Here is a 22,113-nt window from a genome sequence, read left to right as displayed (position 1 = left end):
GATTGCTTGAAGAGATGCCAAGCATATCAGTGATGAAGATGATAATAAAGGCCAATTAATGAACCAAAAAATGAGTGAATGAAGATCTAAACTTGCAAAGTGAGTTGTATTTTATAGATCAAACCTAATGTTACAATCTAACCATTGTGACAGTCAAAATCCTTTTATCAATGTTGACCTAACAGCCATTTTGTAAATCCTTTAATCAAGGTGACATTCTAATGGAGTGATCCAAAGTCCTCTAAGAAGGCCACATTAGAAATAAATAATACTAGGGGGGTGGGGGGTGTGGGGTGAATCAGTATTATGAATCTTTTTGCCCAGAATTGAATATTATTAATTACTTTTCTACATGAATAACGAAGAAAACCAATAGTGCTAAACAAAATAAACAACCATACACAGAGAGATCTCACAACACCATATTTTGTTAACTAGGGAAACCCTAGCGAAGGGAAAGCCTCGGTGGGGATGGAACCCACAAGATGATTCACTATATAAAGAATCTGATTAAGGATATTGACCTTGTTATGAGTCTATGAAAAATGTATAGTGTCTTGAGTCCTTGTTAGGAGACTAGGCCTTGTTAGAAGCCTCAACCGTATTAGGAGTTGCTTCAACCCTGTTAGGAGTTGGTAGATCATATAAAAATGTGTTCAAGAAGAGCCCACTACCCTAACATGCAACTATACAATAAGTTCTTCAAGAAAATAAGTATACATACTATAAGAATTTTCCTTAGGGCAAGATTCACCCAAGATTGTAGAACTTGAACATAAGCACAATAGTAGACCAAAAAAGAGTATGATCAATATATAAGAGTATGTCTTCATACATTGCTCTGTATTGTATTTACAAAAACACTAAAGGCCTAGAATGTCTCTAGAAAGAGCTAGGAGATAAGATAAGCATGACAACTAAGCACATGTCTCATCCATCATTCTAGATGATAGGATAAGAATGGTGAGAAATATCTCAAGTGGAGATGTTGTAGACACCATGTGCATAAAAGAGGTATGAACTCCTATGTTGTCAACATGACAACTCACAAGATTACGCATGTTGAGATAATGGGTGTTGCACACATTGCATAATATTGTTATATTTTATTTTGTTATGTAATGTTGTGCCTAGATGGACATGCAACATGTAAAAATTCCCATGGAATATTCTTGATGAGTTGTATTGTAACATTGTAAAAATATTTCATGTAATTATTTAATATTGGAGAAAAGAATTAAATGCCCAATATTAAATGTGGGGTCAGTGGGTTAGGTAGCACATGGTTTTAGCACATGGTTTATGTAATACCACTTAGTGGTTTTGTGGGACTTTCTACTATATAAGCAACCAAAAAGGTAGTTGTTGTAGAGTGAGAGAGAGTGACAAGGAGAAGACAAAAGGCAAGAGTCAAGCAGGACAAAGCTTGACAGGTTAGCCAAGGGGGCATTTGTGAAGGTTGAAAGCATGGCATGGGATGTGTGGATTCATGCTTGTTCACATAGTTTGCTCGGTTGTGGCTATGGCCATGAAGGCTTCCATGGTTGCATTGCAATGGTATTTTTGCTAAATAATACATGGTGATGGATGCTTTTGGAGGCTGGGTTTTTTCCCTCAATGAGAGTTTCCCAGGGTATATCTTGTGTCACAATTTTGTGGGTATGTTGTCTATTCTCTTGCATGTGGATTTTAATTTCGTGTTTATTTTAGATCTATTATGGGTTATGTGGAAATGATTATATTCTTTATTGCCAAGTTTCCTTACAAGTGGTATCAGAGCTATGGTTTTATTATTGTAACCCTAGATTGAATTCATGAGAATGCATGAGAGGATAAAAGAAAAGGGCAAGATATATGAATGATTTATTGCAGATCTGAGGGTTTTGGATTTGCTATTATGATGGGATGTTAAAAGATTTGGGCATGTGAAATTGTTGGACAAAAATATTTTTTTTCGGATGTTTCATTTAAAATGAGGGTTTTGGGGGGTAGCTTGCAGAAATGACCTCCTGGGTAAAAACAGACCTCACCATTGGATTCGGGTCAACATTTTCATAAATTTTGATATATAATATGCCCTAGCTTGGCCATGTTCAGAGGAAATGAAAGAGTTTTTGGTTTTAGCCCATGATGGCCGTCAAATTTAATCCCGTCGGAATTTTCGTCACTGAAAAAATAAAAAATAAAAAATCGTACTGAAAATGGTAAAAAGACTGTCTTAGTAAAATAGCCATAACTTTCTCTCAGAATATGAGTTCTTACAGGCGTTGGAAAGCTAATTCAGAGCACTACAAGATGGTGTAGGTTTGGTTCTGTGATTTTGATTTTTTTTTAGGTTTTAAGAGCCCTAAAGTTAGATGTTATTTATTTTGAGCACGGATTAGGGCATAACTTGGGCATACGGAGTCGGATTTTAGACTTCGAGTAGTCAACGGAAAGCTCTTGGAGAGCTCTACACATTGGTTCAGATTTGATGCAAGTTTGGCATGATTTATTTGGTGATATATTGATCTGAATAGTTTATTAATATATTTTGACTATGGTAACATTGTGAGTTTATGTCATTGGAGATTTAAGTTTTGATGACTTGTTGGATCTACAAGTTGTGCAGTGTTGTAAGCGGTCTATACTTACAGGTTGCATTTATAGCTTGGTTATGGGTTGTCTTTGCCCATTGATCTTTCATTATTGATGCATATTCAGATTAGTGGTTTGGATTTGGGTTGTCTATGCCCTAAGTCACATGATTTTATGATTTTATCTTCATGTAGAAGGGATGAGATGTTGTTACCAGGTACAGTCATGGTGGAGGATTGTGGTTGACTATTTTATGCTAACAAGTTGGACACTTTGAGAGATAGATGCTCGGTTCATGGATGTGATCATGGTGCCATAGATTTTGGCATGACATGATTGGTTATACAGGTACATCCTTGATGTTCATTAGCTTGGATTTTTTGATTTGGTTATGGTGGTATATCTTCTTAGTTGAGGATCATGGTTATTTGGTTTCTTTTAAGGAGCTCATGATGTGCACTTTGAGTTCTTTGATGGTTTGATGCCTTGGTTGATTCTCATGGTTAGAGGATGGTTATTTTTCATCATGATGTCATGGATAGCTTGGATACACAGTTTAGTGGGAGCTTGTGACAGTGATGGGGTGACAGTGCAAGATTAGTTCCTGGTTTGGTTTGGATCTTCAAGTAGGAGATGGATTTTATGATGCCATAGGTGGCTTGGTACCACGGTTGAGTGGGAGTTGTTGGAATTGATATATTTATTAAGTGTTTGCAGATGTTGGAGGTTTGTCTTAGATCCTGTTGCTGCAGAAGCGTCTTTGACATTTGCATGGTGCACTTGTTATCTTCATGGTGTTTGAAGATGGTTAGATCTTAAGGATTCATGGAGTTCTTGGTTATCTTCATGGTGTGTGGAGATGGTTCTTCCTGGTATGTGGAGATGGTTTTCTTCATGGTGTGTGGCGATGGTTGCATCTTGAGGACTCACAGGGTTCTTGGCAAAGGTGTGGTTTATATTTTTATTTGACATGTTATCCTTGGTGTGAGGATGGTTTCATTATTATGTCATGGTATACTCTTGATACGCATTTAGAGTTGTGACATATTATAGTGTGTTCATATGGAGCATGTTATCTCTTTAGTTGAGATGGTAAGATCATGTTGTCATGTTTATGTTCCTGAGGCCATGGTTGGAATTTTTGACATTGATCTTGGTTTAGTTTCTTGGTATTGAGTACACTGATCATAAGCTGGATACTTCATGATATTGCTATGTTGCATTTGAAGTTGGCATGGATTGATTGGTTATAGGTGCTCATGGATACTTAGAGATGGTGGTGATGCTGATTTCTCTTGGATTAGAGAAGTATTTGTTGGGACGATTGATGGTTTCAGCAAGAAGTCCGAGGGGCAGTCACCTGATATGGACTTGAGAGGAGATTGTTCTTAGATGAGTCTTGGTTGGAGACTTGGGTATCTTGATGAGCATTCTCATTCCCCACTCTTGGTCTACTCGGCGGTTTGCTACTTGAGAGGTTGCAGATTGGATATGTCGGTGATATGAGATTCACTTGTTATACCTTTGAGGTATGGATAGTTGGATGGGTTTGGCACTTTGCTGTGGGTGCTATTTCAGCTATGGATATTTTGACAACTGCGGATACATGTGATTACCTTTGGATCAGGTTATTTGTGCTTGAAATTTCAGTTGGTACAGGATTTTATGATCTTCTAATGTGACAGGTTGGGTGGTTTTCTCTTTGGATGGCTTCTATGTATGTCTAGTGGGAGTGGCATAATAGGAGGTGAGATCATTCATGTTTGAGATGCTGGATACTTTGATTTTGTTGCGGGTACCAAGATGGAGCACTTGGTGTATTTTGATCCATGATGGTGGATGTGCTTGGAGGGATTGTTCCCTTGTTCATTTATGTGGCTACGGATTGACCCTATGCAATGTATACAACAAGTGGGAGATTGTTGAGATAATGGGTGTTGCACACATTGGATAATATTGTTATATTTTATTTTGTTATGTAATGTTGTGCCTAGGTGGACGTGCAACATGTAAAAATTCCCATGGAATATTCTTGATGAGTTGTATTGTAACATTGTAAAAATATTTCATGTAATTATTTAATATTGGAGAAAAGAATTAAATGCCCAATATTAAATGTGGGGTCAGTGGGTTAGGTAGCACATGGTTTTAGCACATGGTTTATGTAATACCACTTAATGGTTTTGTGGGACTTGCTACTATATAAGCAACCACAAGGGTAGTTTTTGTAGAGTGAGAGAGAGTGACAAGGATAAGACAAAAGGCAAGAGTCAAGCAGGACAAATCTTGACAGGTTAGCCAAGGGAGCATTTGTGAAGGTTGAAAGCATGGCATGGGATGTGTGGATTCATGCTTGTTCACATAGTTTTCTCGGTTGTGGCTATGGCCATGAAGGCTTCCATGGTTGCATTGTAATGGTATTTTTGCTGAATAATACATGGTGATGGATGCTTTTGGAGGCTGGGTTTTTTCCCTCAATGAGAGTTTCCCAGGGTATATCTTGTGTCACAATTTTGTGGGTATGTTGTCTATTCTTTTGCATGTGGATTTTAATTTCGTGTTTATTTTAGATCTATTATGGGTTATGTGGAAACGGTTATATTCTTTATTGCCAAGTTTCCTTACAACACATACTCCTATGTGACTGATAAATCAATAATAAAAATATGCATTAACATAAGTAAACTTAAGTAAGTGTAAATAGTAAATACTTATTTACACCAACACCCCCCCTTAAGTGCAACTTAGGGGAATGTTCTTAAGCTTACAAAAGCTAAGATGAAATGCATGATGGGTCTTGGCTACTAGGCCATGTTAGGTATCCATGTACATAATGATATGCAATCTCTCATAAAGCAGAGAAAGAGGGAAAACCCCATGGGAAAAACCTTCCCCCAAAAAGAGAGATGAAAAGGGATGCATGGATGGATGGAGTAATCAAGACCCCCCCATTATGACATACATCGAGTACATACAAGAGAGAACTAGGAGAAGGTAAAAACCCCCTAAGAGGAAAAAGTCCCCCTCAAAAAGGAGAAGGAGATGAGGTAGTCCCCTCCCCCTAAAGGTAGTGTGCCTATCAGTGAGAAATGCTCCAATGAAGAAGCTAATCCATGACTACTAAATGATGTTCCTCCCCTTTGGAAGAAACAATGGAAAGGATAAAAAGGAGATGTGTCCCCTATATGGACAAAGAATCTCGATGATGTAAGATATCTCTGAAACTTGTTCAAGTGTCCCTGTGTTGATATTGATGGTGGCTCCCTCCAACAATGATAAGATGAAGTGCAAATTGAACAAGAAGTGATGTAGAACATGTTTCAAGGAACCAACAGTCTTCTCAAATGAAAAAGAGACTTCTAATAATTGTTGTACATAAGTATCCAAACTCATGCCAACCTGTAAAGATTGATCATGTAGAGAATGGACATGAGGTTAGAGTGGGCCCTCACAACAATTGTAGAAGTATCGTTCTCAACAAAGAGAAGTAGTAGATCATCAAAAAAGTCCTCCAAATCTATTATGTGTGACTCTATGAACAAACCTTAAATGTTAGTCAAGTAGTCACCACCTGAGGTTGGAATTGGAAGACAAAGTCTACCCTGCTTTGTTGAAGTACATGAATCTGTCACTATGGCAACATATGAAGAATTTGTCTCAAAGAGAAGACAATTATCATCTAGGATGTCTCTCACATCTTCAATGTGAGACTCCATGAACAATTGTGTAATGTTTGGAACGAAGTCATTGCATGGAGATAAAGTAGGAAGACATAAAGGGTCTTTTTGCATTGAATCCAAAGCATCTATGGTTGGAACATGATTAGTAGGAGCAACAGGAGCATCTGTAGGTGTGATCTTATCTAGAGTTGAAGGTACCATAACTAGAGTGATTGGATGTAGAATGTCCTCTAGAAATTAAGGAACACATGGTTCTCCATATGCTTGCCAAAGAGCCATCCAAAGATCATGAGGAAACTTGTCATTCTTGCCATTCTAAGAGGAGAAAAAGATTCCTTACCCATATTGTGATACAACAAGTGATGAAGTTGCAAAAGATATGTCCAATTAAAATGTGGTGGCAATGAATAGAGATACAAAAGCAATTCTCGATGGTCTCTTAGATGATCAAGTATCAAAGCACTCCATTTGTGATAGTTCCTTGTTGTCAACTGTGGTCTAACACCAAATTGACATGTGTGACAAGACTGCATGAGATCAATCAATGAACCCCCCAAAATGCAAAAGAGATCAATCAACCCCATCTAATGTATGATTTAGACATTTTATAGCCACTTGCCAATTTAGGGCCTATTTTTTAAAGCAATATTTCTATCCATAGAACCTATAAGCTGATTATAGATTTAGAAAGTAGACAAAAAAATATGTACTTTCAAAAAAATGGAACTTGATTATGTGTCCAGATGAGCCCGTACTAAGCATTTGAAGTGGCAAAAAATTGGGATTTGCATGTTGCAAAAAAATTTAGGAACAAAAATCTCAAGCCACCTAAACCGATATGTAGATCATGAAATCCTACCCCAAAACAAAAAAAAAAAAATTGGTCAAAAAAATGAGTCCATATGAGGGAGATATCGCTGTTTGAAAATCACTGTTGTTATTATTATTCCTAAATCGCTGCCACACCTCCAAACCTCAAATGTTTGATTTTGATGAAACAAAGGTCAATTTGGGGTTTTTTTGACCTTCTCAATGTGATGTAAATATTTGATTTGCATTAGCAAGCACCAATCTTCACTTGCAAAAAATCTCTCCTATGGCCCGATGGCCAATTTTTTTTCAAAAAATAATGTAGATCTAAAAAAATAGTAGAGATGTAGATGAAAAAAATGTAGATCTAAAAATTAAATGTATAGATTTGAAATGATCATACCAAAATTGCAAATCAGGCCTTCAGGTGCCAGTTTGCAAAAAAATTACCTCACAATTGACTTTAGCCTAGGGTAGGCAACTTTATAGTTGATTTTTATTGAATCTACATTTCGGATGAAATGGCAAGGTCAGATCTGGCTCTAGACACTCCTGATAACAACAATACTCTAGATTCAGGCTAAGGTGCTACAACAAGAAGATGGTCTCGAACAGCTATGTGAAGAGAGATTCTCCAAGAGCTCTGATACCATGTAATAATTTACCTTAGGGCAAGATTCACTCAAGATTGTAGAACTCAAACACAAGCATAATAGTAGACCAAAAAAGAGTATGATCAATATATTAGAGTATTTCCTCATACATTTCTCTGTATTGTATGTACAAACACACTAGGAGTGCCTGTATATAAAGGCCTCTCAGGAAGCACCTAGAATGTCTCTAGAAAGAGCCAGGAGATAAAATAAGCATGAAAACTAAGCACATGTCTTATCCATCATTCTAGATTATAGGATAAGAATGATGAGGTGTATCTCAAGTAGATATGTTGTAGACACCATGTGTTTAATTAGTGTGCTAACTCTAGTGTTGTAGACACCATGTGCATAAAAGAGGTGCAAACTCCTATGTTGTCAACATGAAAACTCACAAGAGTATCCATGCTCCTAGGTGATTAATAAATAAATAATAAAAATATGCATTAACCTAAGTAAACTTAAGTAAGTGTAAATAGTAAATACTTATTTACACCAACACATACTATACTAGATCACTTGTTGTACTTTGCAAATATTCTGATTGTTAATTCTTCATGCAAAGTGTGATTGTGCACATATCAATTTGCATCATATCTTGCATAACCTTGCTTCACATCATAAATCATAACATCACATTCACTTGTCACTTATATTTCACAACATTCACATTACTTCGTAATTACTGGTTACCCATGTATTTCACAACATCACACTACACACTAACTTCGCAAATAAAGTTCTTTACTTATACCAAAAATATTGGTAAATTCTTCCTTAGTTGGCTCACATATCATTCTTAGAGTCTGCTCATCAAGAATAAATAATTAAAAAATTATTCAAGTTGTTTAATACATTCTATTGACATGCTCTATTCTGCATTGTATCATCATTGCATTACTATTTCCTTCATAACTTGAACTTAGTTGGTTGTACGAACATGTGCACTAGTATACATCATTAGTAATGACATCATGCATCTCTGGTTAACTGTGCAAGATAATATTCTGCTATCATCAAATCTGTCATGCTGCTATAAAATTGTCTAATACTTAAACAATTTTCCTTCACAAATAATCATGACTAAATTGCAAAACAAATATGTTGGCATAAATGACAACCATATAACTTACCTTAGTTGATTGGTTGGTTATATTTCCAATAATCCCCCCTTGGCTTTGATGGCAACATTTTGGGAAAATTGGCTAAGTCCCAAACATGTTGTCATACCAATCAAAATAAATAGCCATAATATAGTAAAAATATTGTATTCATGTTTTGAAAGGATTACATCCCTTATAACTCCAATTATAGAGTTAGTTTGAAGCAAAACTTACTACTATACTTTGAAATATTACACTTTTCCTTATTTCCCTCCCTTACAATTACAATTTCTTACAATTACAATTTTCCATATTTCTCCCCCTTTGACATCAATGATAAAGGTGCCAAAAAAAAAACTGACACAATCTGGTAGCTACATCAAAACTTGGAAAAATAATCACTAAAGTTGGTCTTTAGTTGTGCAAAGTGTTTCTTCCAACTATCTTTCAATGCATCAGATACAATGATTACACATGTAGAGCATATGCAACTAACTCTATTGTGTTCAAATCTGTAGCCACAAATTTTTAATATGAGGACTTTGCTACCAAGCGTTCCTCCAATTGATTTTCTAGCAATGTTACCTGTGGGAATTAGTGATCTCTCAAAAGAGTGAATCTCTACAAAACTTTCTATTTCTCGGCTTGAGTTTCCCTTATGCTGTCATGAAGTGTCTGCATTGTATGCTCAATGGTATCTAACTTCTAATTCTATTTCAAAAAGTTTTTAATGAGTGTCTGAAGAGCTCAGTTACCTTTTCTTTGATTTGATCATCAAAACTTTGAAGATGGATGTATACCAAGTTGCACTTAGCATAAGCATGTTTTCCTTCTTTTATATTTTTTCTTAATGCCTTAATACATATATTCAAAGTTTTTATATCATTCCTTATATTATTACACATGGTATTAAGGAGTTTACCATCATGCTCCATTTGTGCTTGAATTGTAGCCACATTAGTACATGTTGTGAACTCATTATCAAAAGCTTTACATAAAATTGCTACTCCCCATTGAATATCTGCAGGTGTGTCAACATGACTTACTATTTTTTCCATTCTGTCCAAAAATAAAGTTAAAGTCTTTTCAATAGACTTGACTAATTTCTTCTTCTCAAGAAATTTACTCAAAGAAGATATGAGATTTTGCTCTTCTTCTTCTTGATCTATCTGTATTGCTGCTACTGTGACAACTACTGCTTGAGTAGGTGGTGTAGAGGGCATTGATGTTGTTGTTCCTAAGGGCACACTTGAAGTAGCTACTTCAATGCTAGATTCAATTTTCTTTTTAGAAGGTGCATTTTCTTCCTTTGGCTCTTGATCTTCTTCTTCATCAGATGAGATGTTGTAATCCACAATATTTCTAACAATGTTGGCACCAAAATCTTTAAATGGGTCCTTAGTTCTATTAACTATCACATTGGTGTTATCCACTTGCATAGATTCACTACCAATGGTTATATGTGGTGAATCATTAGAAATTGATGTTCTAGTTGGTTTTTCAAAACTATGAGGTGGACTACATATAGTAGGACTTGCTTCCTCTATCTACACACACTCCTCAAACTCCTTAGGCATAAGGCTTGCCTTCTTTGGCTGCGCACTCATATCTAACATAGGGCTTTCCTTTTCTGGCTGTGCACTCTTCTTTGGCATAGTAGACATGTATGTGACTATAGCCTTTTGAGTTTCCACATTTAATTCTTCATAATTTCCTCCCATGAGGAGAATGGATCTCTTTTTATTCCTTAATAGTGGTGCTATTCCTTTCACAATTTATGTTAACTCTTTCTCGTTATTTACAATGCATAAAATTTTCACCATATTAATTCTTATATGCTTGTCATCCTCTATCACTCTAATTTTTCTATTTCTTAGTCTATTGTACAAATCTTCATGTATCTAACCTCTTATACTATCAAACCTTTTATATTTAAGAATCATATTCCTAACTACAACATTCTCTAGCTATCTTCTATCCATATTATTGTACAAATCATAGTACTTATTTAATTGCACAAAATTATTTTCATTAATAATTTGCATGTTGAGATTCTCTACCTTGGGTTTCCATACCTTTCGTCTGGTTGAGGTCTTTTCTTCTTGATCAGCTTGTTCTACTAGTCTGTGACTAGTTTCTTCTTTAGATTTAGAGGAACTAATCTATAAGGTTCTTCTCTTCTTACTTGGACCACTTGTAGTTTACTTGACTCTCTTCTTAGGAGGGGTGGTCTTTTCAAGCCTTGTAGACTTCCTAAGTGTTGGCGCTTCCTTAGTCTTCACTAGATTCTTTGGAGGTTGTTGTGCAACTACTACATATGGCATAATAGGTTCTTGTGCACTTGTCTGGGCAATTGTGAGCTCTTTAGTAGGTCCAGTCACTGCAATAGGTGTAGGGGTCAATAGTTCAAATTGACCACTAACCTTAATTTTCATGGCTATCCCTTTCACTTCATCAAATTCCTTTCTTGTCATTCCTGATTCCTTTTGAATAGAATCAATCACCTTTTCCACCTTCTTCTTAGAGTCCTTGATTATCTGACTTGTTTTAACTTTCTCTCATCTTCTCAATATATGTCCCCCATCTAGGACATTCAAAATCAACTTCTAAGTGAAGGATTATCTATGCATATCCTTCAATTAATTCCTCACTTATCTCATAACCCATAGGTTCAATGAACTTAACTCAAGAAACTACTGCCTCCATACAAGTGAAATCTATTTCAACCATGAAACACAGTTCATCCTTATATTTCTCCACTAGCACAGGAGGTATCCTATACCTTTGCTTCATTTTAGCTTGGAAATATTTCATTATTCTGTCAATATCACTGTCTCTGATTATTTCAGGTCTAGCTTTGTATGCATGAGTGATTATTTGCATTGTGAACTCACTTCCATCCAAATTTATGATACTAGGAAACTTCTTAATTGTGTAGAAGAATATATGAGTCAGTAGGGATTCAAATCTAAAGATTGTGCTCCTAGACTTCTTGATTCCTGATATATTATCCAATAGCTGTGTTTGGATAATGTCACATAGATTAACATCTTCGCCTTTTATTGCTAGGTAAGCTACATGAAGAAATCCTGCAGGGATTGAATCTATCCTAGATCAATGATTGAATTTGTATCCCAAAATTTTGCTAATTAGTCTTACTCCATCATCTTTGCTATTGACCATCATGTTTCTGCAATGAAAATATGTGTTTAGATTTGTCTCAACTATCTTGTGCACATTCTTAATGTTCACTAGATTAATTCCTTCATTACTCAAACATGTGACCCTATGAATCAGGGCATTATCAATACATATGATAGAATCTCCCAACCATAGAAGATCATCATTTACCCTACTCAGAATTATCCTTGTCCATTCATGATTGTTGAAGTCTATGTACAACATATGCTTAACTAGGTTAAGTTGTTCTAGATATCCATATTCTAGTTTTAGTGACAAATTGTTTCTGCACATTTTCTCCAATTCCTTATGAATCTCTATATCACCTATGCTTTCAATTTTGCAATGAATATAACCTCTTATATCCTTGATGTGAAGAACATTTTACAAAACTTGTGAAAATGCTCCAATAGGGTCATTAAGAAAAGAAACAAATGGGTGTTTCTTGAAATTTTATCTAGGTCTATTGCTAACTTAAAAAACTTCTTGTCTTGCCATTTCTAAAAAATATGCTCAACAAATTTAGAAAATACCTTAACTTCATGTATTAGGGTTTTTGGTGACTTCACATGTCTGCAAACCTCTTCGACACTTCAAGTCTTGCTTTGATATCACATTCAAGATTTTACACAAACAAATGATGTTTGCAAATCAAGTCACGTCCTTTAAATGTTTCACAATCTGTACTTTGCATTAAATGCATATCTACCACTAGTTCTATATACTATCTCTGTATAACAGAGAAGTTATTCTTGTTATATATCCTTATCTTGATCATATTAAGTAATGCATACTTCACTCTAGACTTCTCTTAATGTCTAGTACATACTATTAACTGTGCAACCTATGATATTCTTTCTAACATTGGTTATCAATAACGGATGCTCTATTTCATTGAGAATGCTTAATTTTGGTAGGATGAGTCATAAAAAATAAGTGACTTCATTGTTGTTAGGTACATCTTCTAGAATTTTATGAGAGTTTTTAGGTTTCTTTGCCTTTACAAATGTTTCCTTGAATTCTTCTATCTGCTCCTTCATTTCTTCCTTGAGACTATCATCGTTTCTTCTATTGTTCCTTCTATAATTCTAATTCCTTTTTAGGTCTCTTCTATCCATTCTACATAACTTTGCTATGTGTCCAAAATTATTACATAATTGGCATACAGGTACATTTCTTCTTTGTTCATTTTGCAAATCATTAGGTGCTTTGTAGTTCCTTGCAATGTGTCCAAGATTGTTTCATCTATAACGAACAATTTGTCTTCTTTCTCCACTTTCATTGCTGTGAGATCTTCTATTTCTTGCATGGTTAGTGTTCCTAAACATTCTACTATTTGCATTACTACTATCAAATTTAGTTTTCTTAAAATATACTACATAATCCCTATATCTATAACAATTATGACAATAAAAATTAGAAATAGGTTTGAAAGACTTACCTTTGCAATCATCTTGAAGTTCATCACACTAGGCATGAGATTCCTTTCTTCTGTTATCCTTATCTTGATCAGATTCTTTAGATTTCTCAAAGTGAGTAACACTCTCTTTGTCTTTAGATGTATCATCTATTTTTCTTAGATCCTTCTTGACTTTAGGAGTATCAAGTTCTTTTCTCTCAATAGATTTCTTGGTGGATTGTCCAAGGGAAAATCCAAGTCTAATTTTGTCATAACTGGGTCTTTGTACAAATATTTGTTCTTCAATCTTTTCACTACTGTTATATAATTTCTCAAGTTGTTGTTTGGTTTGTACAAAATCACCTTTCACAATAGTGTTGTATTTTTCTAATTCTGCATGCTCTAATTTGATAGATTCCAATTCAGATGTTGCCTTGCTTAACTAGGATCTTAGATCTGCATTTTTAGCTTTAATTTCAAAGTCATTCTTTCCTCCATTTTCTTAAGACTTAGCTTGAGTTCAACTATCTTTAACTCATGTTTTAGGATCTCATTTTCTTTCTTTAGATCTTCAATATCATCATTATTGGTTTGCTCACTAGGTCCTTTTTGCTTTAGATCATCTATCTTATCCTTTAGTTCACCAATGTAAGCTTTTGCATCTTTGTATCTATCTTTAAGGCCATCTCTTTCATCAATAAGGAGATCTATCTGTTCAAGATTCTTCTTCAATTGTTCCATATCCATAGGGATCTTATTCAAGCTATTAATAATCTTCTAAACAAGTAAGCTTTGATACCAATTGTTAGAAATAGATAATATTGGGGGGGGGTGGGGGGTGAATCGGTATTATGAATCTTTTTCTCCCACAATTGAATATTATTAATTACTTTTCCACATGCATAAGGAAGAAAACCAATAGTACTAAAAAAAAAAAACAGCCATACATAGAGAGAGTTCATAACACCATTTTTTTTAAAACTAGGGAAACCTTGGCCAAGGGAAAACCTCAGTGGGGATGGAACCCACAAGATGATTCACTATATGAAGAATCTGGTTAAGGATATTGACCCTGTTAGGAGTCTATGAAGAATGTATAGTGCCTTGAGTCCTTGTTAGGAGACTAGGCCTTGTTAGAAGCCTCAACCTTATTAAGAGTTGCTTCAACCCTCTTAGGAGTTGGTAGATCACATACAGATGTGTGCAAGAAGAGCCCACTGCCCTAACATTCAACTATACAATAAGTTCTTCAAGAAAATAAGTATACCTACAATATTGGATCACTTGCTGTACTTCACAAATCTTTTGATTATCAATTCTTCATACAAAGAGTGACTACACATATATCAATTTGCATCATATCTCGTATAACCCTGCTTCACATCATAAATCATAACATCGCATTCACTTGTCACTTATATTTCACAATATTCACATTACTTCATAATTTTTGGTTAGACATGTATTTAACAACATCACACTACACACTCACTTTGCAAATGAAGTTATTTACTTATACCAAACATATTGGTAAATTCTTCCTTAGTCAGCTCACATATCATTCTTCGAGTCGACTCATCAAAAATTAATAATTAAACAATTATTCAAGTTGTTTAACACATTCTGTTGACATGCTCTGTTCTACACTATATCACCACTGCATTACTATTTCCTTCATAACATGAACTTGATTGGTCGTACGGACATGTGCACTAATATAAATCATCAATATAATGTCATGTCTCTCTAGTCAATTGTGTAAGAGAATATTCTAAGGGAATATTTCACTATCATCAAATCTATCATGCTGTTGTAACACTATCTAATACTTAGACAATTTTCCTTCACAAATAATCATGACTAAAGTGTAAAACAAATATGTTGCCATAAATGAGAACCATATAAGTTACCTTATCTGATTGGTTGGTCATATTGCCAATAGGCCACTCCTAATAGGGTGATCAAATCCTTTAACAAGGTCACATTTAACAACATGTTGTATAACCTTTAATAGGGTTGGCTCTTAACTGAGCTCACATCAGAAGAATGAAAAATTGATAGCATTTTACTTGATGATTTTTTCCAAATTGGGTTTCCACATTAGATCGTGGTGTCAAATTATTTTTTAACCTGTGTAGATGTTACTTTATGCATGCTATTTTTAGAGTTGTCTATTTTATTGTTAGCCAACATTCATATACAAAAAAAAAGAATGTTGAATTGTTGATATATTGCTATATGGACTGAGATATTTTATGAGATTGATTAAGTTGTTTGATGCTGTTAAAAGTTCAATTGGTACACTTGGACTTGAGGATAACTGATTCACTACCACCCCCCACTTTCAGTAAATCTAAACCATTCTAAAAATTTCAAGATCTATACAGAAACAATGGAGAAATTTTTAGAGGCATCATGCATCTTGAGATTTCTTCCTACATGTTCCTTCAAGGATTGGGAGAAATTTCATTCATATATCTTCAATTTTGTTTCTTCCTAAAGGGAAGAATTTTGTTCAAAGATCATGGACCACCTTTTGTACATAGGTTCAAGCATCTATGAATGACTATACATTGTGGAGGATTCTATATTCTTCTCTATTTCATGTTATTGGAGATCTTCTTGGGGTGAATGATATATATTATATTATGGTAGTTTTATTGCTTTGTTAGCTTTTTTTTTTTTGGGCTGGGGGGGGGGGGGGGGGGGGGGGAGGGGGGCAAGGCAGGGGGGTTATTACCATTTGATTTTCCCTCTTTCCTCTTTACTTATTCCTCTCATTAGATTTTTTTCTTTCTCCTATTAGTGCATGTTTTATAGAGAATCCCACTCTTGTTAACTCTATCATTCTATCTCTAGTCTAATTCATAATTTGTGGATGATGATCCCATTTTCTTCCTTAAGTTTGAACATTGCATGCTTTTAGGCTAAATTGTGGATGATTGTTTGTAGACAATGAGACTGAGGATGACTACAATTTGATTTGTGTTGAAAAAGGATTTGACCCTTCATGCAATACATCTAACTTAGATAGCTTCAAGTTACCCTCTCTCCTTTTCTTAGTTTTTATTATTCTCCTTAGTCAAAATTAGCGGGGGGGGGGGGGGTTGACATTGATAATTCCAACTTACATGCATTGATTTCATGTTCTATTTCTTTCATTTTCTTATCACTGAGTTTTGCTGAGACAAGACCCCTACTCACTCTATTTCTAGTAGTAAACAAAAAAGGAAATGGGAAGGCATGCCCAATAGAAAGGAAAATGTCAGTGGTTCTTTGATGAAAAAAGAAGAAGCTATAGGCAGGCTTTGGATATGGAAAAAAACCTCTAATCAAAGCTCGAATGATTTGGAGGATGATGTTACCCCCCTGGACAATGAAATAGCCCATACTATGAGTGATGGGTGCTCTTCTAAGACCAATGGTTTTTCTCTTAGCCTAGATGATATCTTGGTCCATGATTCTCCACTTTCTTCCCCTAATATTGTTAGCAAGAGAGGTAAGCCCTCATCTAATAAGGGTAAAGCTAAGGATAATGTCCCTTCCTCAAAGCATAAAAAAAAAGGATTAATACTTGCCTTGAGATCAAGGGTATTATTACTAAAGAGGATAGTGGAAAGATAGTGAATTTGGAGGTTTTGCATGATAACAATGTTATGAAGGAGAAGAGTAATAATGAAAAAGATGTGTTAATCAACCTGATTACCCATACACTAGATATAGAGTGTGCTAAGAACTTCCCTAGTAATGCTACCATTTCCCTTGATCCAGTGTTAGCTAATGCTTCTTTGGACAAATGTGGTCATGAAGATATTAATCTTGAGATAGATAATGAGCCCAATACCCAAAACTAGGACTTTACAGAAAAGTTGGAAAAAAATAATATACTAGAGAATGATGATTCTAAGGGTGTGCAAGACTTAATGGTGATGATAATGTTCTAGAATTTTTGAATAAAGCCGAATACAGAGCTAATATTGGGATGGTGATGGATATCTAGATGTATAATGAAATTAAAAAACTTCACTTATCTATTTCTTCCTTGTAGGAGAAAACCCCATTTTTATAGGTAAAGTTGGATGAGGAAAGTAAGAAGTGGAGGGAGATAGACTCTTTGAGTTGGAACATCCCAAATAAACTTTAGGATTATGAAGCTTCCCTTCAAAATTGATTAAGGATAGTGAGATGGGTATGCAAGGTGTTACCTCGTCCATCCTAGCTGCTGCTACTTCTATTGGAAAAGTTTCTCTAAATGAAGCTAACTTGACTAGTCATGCACCATTGTTGGCTGGTGGTCTAAGTAGAAGAATCATAAAAAAGAACTAAGAAAGTAGACCTCCAGCTTCCTGCAAAGAATATTCAAGACTTTCTCAAAGAGGTTGCTATCTTAAGCACATCTATTATTGGTGCTATTAAAGGTCGGGTCTAAGTTTTTAACTAGGTTTTTGTTGGACTTTTGGTCCCTACAATTTTGTTGATTTATGTTGGTTGATGGTCCCTATAAAACCAACCTTTGAATTCTAGTTTGATATTCTGGGTTGTTGGTCCTTGTAAAACCAACTCCTGACTTTGGTTCTTTTTTTGTTTAGGGTTTTGGATCCCCTCAAACCTACTTTTACCTAATAAAAACATTCAGTTCACCTTTTGTTGTGTCCCATAACTTATAATTTAAGGCTAGATTAGAACTTGCATTGTTATTTTCATCCCTTTTTTTTCTATCTTATTTATTTTAGCATTGGCTATATCTTTGTAATATTTACATCTTGTAAACAATCAACGACTAATGGAAATTCATTCTTTATTGTAGATCTCTATTTTTCCTTTGTTTGATTTATGCAACTTTGACTTCTTTCTCTCAACAAGATCTTCAATATATTTTACAATATCTATGGAATTCTACAAAAATTAGTTCAAATTTGTGCATGATACAATTGGCTAAATTGCATTGGTATGGTGGGAAAGAAAGAATTTATAATTTGATAAGTATATCATACCATATTGTGGAAGGGAATAAATATGGAGAACATTGAAATGAAAAAACAACATGTAGAGGTGGATATTAAGATATAAGACATTTAGATCTAATAGAAGATATAAACATGAACACAAAAAATTAATGAGAAGAGGTATAACCAAAATGACTTATAAGGGATTTTAAGATTAATATGGGTTCACAATATCAATTAGTCAATTCAATATGAGGCATTTGATCTCTATATAAATTAGTTAGCATATAAGCATTTGAGGTTTGGCAAAGAAAGTACATAATCCATATATTAAGAAGATGCAGATGAAACTTAGATCAAATATAGATTGAAGAGGATAAAAATTTAATAAAGCAAGAAGTCACACACACACACACACACACACACACACACACACACACACACACACACACACACACACACACACACACACACACATCTTACATGGTCAAGCTCAAATAGTAAAGAAAGATAAATTGAACCCAAGAAAGAGATATAATTTATCAAAACTATCATTACGAAGACCAAGGAATATATAAATACATATTTTACCATCTAGTATAAAGAGGACATAAACATATAAATAAAAGGAATTGAAGTAAGATCAAAATTTAAATACACATATGGTTCCGCATGAGAATATTTCCACCTAATCAAGGTCATAATGTCAAAGACATTGATAGCTTGACTAAAGGAAGATCAGAGTAGGTGTTGAAACATGGGAGTTGCTTCAAGTATTATGCACAAACTAAAGGAAGATCCTAAGTAAATCTAATAAAAATTATTTAGAAAGATAAGTTATAAATTACAACCACAAAGAAAAAAATTAGAGTTATAAAGAAAGATCTTAGGAGGGGACATTATTCAAAATCATTTGTTCTTAAATTCATGGATAGGGAGTGTGCACAAGGGGAGGAGTAAATTTCTCTCTTTGGGGCAAGAAAATCTCAAGTAGATTGTGTCCAACTCGAGCAACAATAAATCTACCATCCACTATAGAATTAAGCATGTGCCAAGTGGGCAAGGAGTGTGCACAAGGGGAGGATTAAATCAATCTGTTGGAAATTTAAAGAGTAACTAAGAGGGGAGGGGTGAATCGGTTACCAAAAAAGAATTCCAAGTCCCTTAGATGTTAATACAAACTTCTCACTTAATAAACCAAATCCTTGCTCTGCTTAGTTAGAACTAGATGTTCACTACAACTTGGTTAGAAAAGTAGTCTTAAGATATTAATGTGTATTAACCTTTAGAAACTTAGTTACATAAACATAAAGCATTATGAAAATAACATGAACACATGAGACACCAAGAATCAAGATTTAACATGGAAACCCAATTTGGGAAAACCACCAATACAACTAGTTGCAAATTTTCACTCTTTTGAAGTGAGCTTTGTTAGTAGCCAACCCTATAAAAGGTTACAAAATACACATCAAAGTGTGACCCTAGTAGAGGATTTGAATCAACCTATTAGGAGTGGCCTTGTTAGAGATCTTTAGACACTTCAATCTAGAAATGCCACCTTGTTAGAGGATTTACAAAATGATTGTTAAGCCAACTTTGTTAAGAGATTTCTTCACTACTACAATTGTTAGGGAGTAAAAATGATTGACTTTATTGATGAAGAAATTGACTTTATAGATTCAAATCATTGTTCTGGTTTAACCTCTTGATCCTTCTTGATCAAAATATTATTTGCATCTCATTTTTCTAACTCAGATGCTCTTTCCTTAATCAAATATCATTCTCATTTCACTTCTTTCACATTGTTCACAATTTCTTGATTCAATCCACAACTTGAGCTTTCATATATATGATATTCAATATCAAGTTGGTTTGAATACTCTTCCATACAGACATTTAACATCCATTTGGTTAGCTTATATTAACCAATTAATTAACAAAAGTAATTTGTTGACAGTCAACTAACACTGGACTGATCACTTAGTTAATGCAAAACTTCCTTTGATGATAGACCAAAGTCGGTTAACACTAACTATTCTTCATTGACCAACCAAGATTAGTTAACACTAACTTCTTTTCTGATTGACCAAGCTTGATTAACACTAACTTCTACTTGGCTGATACTAAAATCTCCTTTAGTGCCCAACCAGGCTTGGCATACACCGTACTCAATTAAGGATTGACATTTTTGTAACATCAATGATAATATACAATTGAATAATTATTTTCAATAATCTCTCTCTTTGGAATTGATGGAAACAAAACATGAGATTATGCAAAGAAGAGTAACAAAATGATTTATAAGATTTTATAATATCCTTAGTTTGATTCTAATTCTTCATTCATGAGAATTCCCTTTGTCATCTATCTTCAAACTTTGTCTTATCAATCTCTCCATCTTTCTCTTATACAAATCTCTCCCACTTATTATTTTCTTTGAAATGACATCAATCTCTCCCTCTTTGACATCAAATTCCAAAGACTTCATACAATGAAATTGCAATGTACTAATTCATATACAATGTACTTTGACAACTTGCATCAACTTGATAATTCTTCAATGAAGCTAGGTTGATGCATCACTAATTTGTACTCTAGTGAGCATTAGATAGGGGAATGACCCATGGCTTACCTATAAGATACATAAATACATCCTTGGGTAATGGCTTTATGAATATGTCTACAACCTGCTCCTTGTTGTTCACATATTCTAGTCTCACCTCTTTGTCTTAAACTAATTCCCTTAAAAAATGATACTTGATTGCAATGTATTTTATCTTAGTGTGCATCACTAGGTTCTTGGATATATTTATTGCTCTAGTGTTCACAATAGATAACCATTGGTTCCTTGATTTCTTCCTTCATTTCTGACAATAATTTCTTGATCCATATTATGTTAGAACAATTAACTGTTATAGCAACATATTATGCCTTTAATGTAGACTAAGAGATGTAATTATGTTTCATTCTTGTCCATGACACTAACATCTTTCCAAGAATGAACGCTCCTCCACTATTCCCTTTCCTTTCATCAATGCTTCCAACCCAATCTGCATTAGCAAAAGATTTTAACTCAAAGTTTCCTTGTTTCTTGTACCATAAACCATAGTCTTTAATACCTTTTAGATATCTTAGAGTTCCTTCGACTACCATCATATGATTTTCTTTAGGATTTGCATAAAACCTTTTAACTATACTAATTGCTAATGCAATATCAGGCCTTCTATGAACCACATACTGAAGTTTCCAAGTCATGGATATGTAGGCAGTCTAATTTACCTCATCTGAATCATCATTCTTAGATAGTTTGTGTCTAGTAGATGTAGGTGTTCCAACTAGTTTGGAATCTTCCATTCCAAAGGTCTTCAATATTTCCTTGATGTACTTTGGTTGAGTCATGTAGATGGAATTCTTCATTTTATGAACTTGTAAACCAAGAAAGAATTTTATTTCTTCAAACATTGACATTTCAAATTCTTTCCTCATTTATTTTGAGAATGATTTATATAAGTCATCATGTCCTATAAATAAAATATCATCCACAAATATTTTTGTTAGCAATGTCTTTTTTTGTGGTCCTTCTTTAATATATAGATTACTATTATCATTTGTTCTTTGAAAACCAATCCTTACCAGATATCCAAGTAGTCTTTCATATGAAGCTCTAGGAGCTTGTTTTAGACCATAAAAAGCTTTTTGTAGTGTGTAGACCATGTCTCTTTTATTTGGATCAATGAAACCTTCAAGTTGTTTAATGTAGAC

The sequence above is a fragment of the Cupressus sempervirens genome, chromosome 11, assembly GCF_028749045.1.
Source record: "Cupressus sempervirens isolate cs-2001-9-10 chromosome 11, ASM2874904v1, whole genome shotgun sequence".
Taxonomy (NCBI): domain Eukaryota; kingdom Viridiplantae; phylum Streptophyta; class Pinopsida; order Cupressales; family Cupressaceae; genus Cupressus; species Cupressus sempervirens.
Note: the sequence above shows the minus strand (reverse complement) of the source record.